Genomic DNA, 3,217 nt, shown 5'->3' on the forward strand with positions numbered 1-3,217 from the left:
TGGGTAGCGGCACAGCTGAGGGAGGAGGGGTCTCTATCCCCACCTCCCAGTGCCAGAACCAAGGAACTTTCCCGCAGCCTTGCAGAGGTGGAGTCAGGTGCAACGTGAAAAGTGCTATTTCTAGATCAGTGTGCGCTGTTATGGTCTCCTAAATGACTCCTTGTGGGAAGCTCTGCAGGCTGAGGCGGGTCAGGCCAGCTTGATAACTGTGGGGTCCTGAGCCACTTCCTTCACTTCGCTAAGCCTCAGTCTCCTTGTCTGTAAAGTGGGAGCGGACTTCTCACCTACCAGGACAGGTGAGCTGAGGACAGTGGCTCACCACTTTGCAGCCTTGTGACCTCAGCCAGGGCCCCATTTTCCACATTTATAAAATGGGTACAAACATGGTAATCTACTTGGACTTTTCCTGTGAAGGTGATAGACATGCAGTAGGTAGGGTAGGTAGGGAAATGGCCCCTGAGTTCAGGAGCACGGCAGGGTTCCAGCCGGTTCAGGCTGCGCAGGCACCACCCCACCCAGAAGAAACAATTAGGATCACCTACTTTGCCCTGTGCACGGCGGTAACTGTGCTTGCCCATAGTGGCCAGCAGAGGGTGCTGCCACACCACACAGTCTCTTCCACTCCAAGGCAGCCAGCTGTCAAAGCCATACAAGGCAAGATGTGGGGTCCAGCATCTGCTCTCCTTTTCAAAGAAGCAGTCCAGACTCCCAGACCCTGGAGTTCATCAACTCGTAGGCACCAATGACATGTTCCTAGGGTCTCTGTCTCTCTCTTTTTTTTCCAGTACCGGGAATCGAACTCACGACCTTGCGCTTGCCAGGCAGGCCCTGTGCCGCTGAGCTAAATCCCCAGCTCCCATTCTGTCTCTGTTGAGCTCCCATTGACAGACCCTCAGCTCCCTCACCACCGTGCCCTTCTAGAAGCCCCCAAGGAGTGAGGCCACAAACCAGTCTGCCTCCACCTAGCATCGCTGCAGCTGTCAGGTGTCTGAGGCGTCCCTTGTGGCACCTGTGGGACCCCAAACTCCAAGCGGTCTACACCTAGACATGACTCTTCCCCAGGGTCAAAGCTACAAAGTGGTCCACGTAGGCAAAGAAAACCCTCTGTTCTATGAAAGCTGGGGACTCAGTTACAAGTTCTGCAGAGGCCAGGTCAGGAGGCACCAGCAGTCCCTCCTCATCATTAATTCTTTCCTTCTCACTGCTGGGGCCAGTGCACTGGGTCACCCCATCACCGCCCAAGCACAACTCCGCGGACTACTTAGAAAGGCTAGGTTGCCCCAACTATGACTCCCACTGCAACAAACTCTACCTCTTGTCTCCCAGGCCCAAAGAAGTGTAGACACACTCACTGTCAGGGGAAACTGAGGCTCAGAAAGGGGTTAGTGATTGCCCAAGACTCCATGCAGTGCGGTGCCAGGACTCACACCGAGATCTCTGGGCTCCAAAGCCGTGTTATTTCTGCAACACTGCTGAGCCTCCTGAGTGTGGGCACCGAGATTCAGGCTGCCTGGGGGTAGCAGGTGGCAGCTGAAGCTGTGCGGCTGAGGTCTGGGGGATTCACTGCGGTCATAGGCTGCTGTCGGCTCACAGGCGGGTCTGGGGCCCTTGCACCCCAGAATCGGTGTCCATTGCAGGCTACTGGTTTCGAGAAGCCCAGCTAGAGGGAGCTGGCAGATGCCTGGCAGGAGGGAGGCCCTGGTGACAGACCGTGGGCAGGGGCGGGGGGGGGGTGAACAGGGGAACCCTGGCTGTGCTCTCACTGGCTTGACTGGTTCCTGGTGGTAGCAGGTGTCAGGGACACAGGGTGATGCCACCTTGTCTCCCGCCTCCTTGTACAAGCTGGCTCCTTCACACAGGTCCCAGAGAGTGAAATGTCACCAATCGCCCCAGATTTCCCACCACAGACCATTCACTGCCCCGATGGGAGATGGTGCTCTGTGCAGGAGACTGGGCTGGATCCACAGGGATTCTGGTGAGAGGCCAGAACCAGGAAGACAAAGCCACCACAGACCCGAGTGGCCCAAGGGCAGAGAGACAGGAGCCCAGAGGACAGGGTGGCGGAGTCTCTCTGGAGGGCATCCGCAGAGGAGCTTTGGGCTAAGCGCAGGCAGAGCCCAGACTGGGAAGCCGGAGGGGGTCTTGGGAGCCCGGCGGGCGGAAGCAAGAGGTTCTGGAGAGCACTGGGTAGGGATGGAAGCGGCCCAGGGGAGCAGCGTGCAGGTGTGGGGAGCTTCCTGTCAGGCTGAGCACACCATAGACACACACAGCTGACCAGCAGCTCTGGCCAGAAGCTTCTCCTCTGTGACAGCTTCAAAGTGGTCTCAAAACACCTGGACTATTAAAGAAAAGATGGCCTGGGCGCAACTGTTCAATTGACTGCACAGCCAGTCACCAGCTGTGTGACCTTGGGTGAGCCACTCAGTTGTGTGTGTGGGGGGGTGTCTAGCTCCTCAGTGGAGTTAAAGGATTACCTCACCGGCTTGCTGTGAGGATTAACCAAACTGTACTCAGCCCTCAGCGCGTGCTAATACTATTACTTCACATAAATAACTGCAGCTACCACTTAGTGAGCACTTACTTTGTGCCCAGCTCTATAGCTACTTCCCTACCTTCATCACGTCTAGCCCCATTTTTGCACCCATTTTACAAATGAGGAACTGGGGGCCCTGACTGAGGTCACATAGCTCCGAGGTGGTGAGCCCCTGCCCTCGGCTCTAAGGACCCAGGATCTGCAGGGGATGAGGGTAGGGAGCTGGAACCTGCTGGGCCGGTGGTTACGAAGGGCTCCGGGGGTTTCCGGACCCAGCGTTTTCCGGACCCAGCGTTTGGTGCTGTGAGCTCTGGGGTGTGCAGGACCAGCCCCGCAGCCCCTCCCTGCAGGCGGCCACCCCGGGGTCGGGTTCTGGGCGAAGCCTGGCGAAAAGCAGAGCCGGGGAGGCGCCTTCCACAGAGCCCAAATGTGTCCCTCGCCGCGCCCGCTTCTGCTGGAGCCCCGGCGCGCACAGACAGAAGTTGTGTACACAGGATTTTAGTATTTCCTCTCCGGCTCCAGCCCCAATTTGAGCGCCTGTAAAAGCTTGAACGACGTCCAGTGCGGCGTGGTTTGCCTGAGCTCGGCTCCCGGCGCTGAGTCAAAGCAGCCCACACAGGGACCAGGGCGCCTGCGGGGGGCGGAGGCGCGCGGCGCCAGGCGGGGGCCGGGGGGAGGGGGCGG

Source organism: Chinchilla lanigera, unplaced genomic scaffold, assembly GCF_000276665.1.
Source record: "Chinchilla lanigera isolate Chin_1 unplaced genomic scaffold, ChiLan1.0 scaffold00023, whole genome shotgun sequence".
Classification (NCBI taxonomy): Eukaryota; Metazoa; Chordata; class Mammalia; order Rodentia; family Chinchillidae; genus Chinchilla; species Chinchilla lanigera.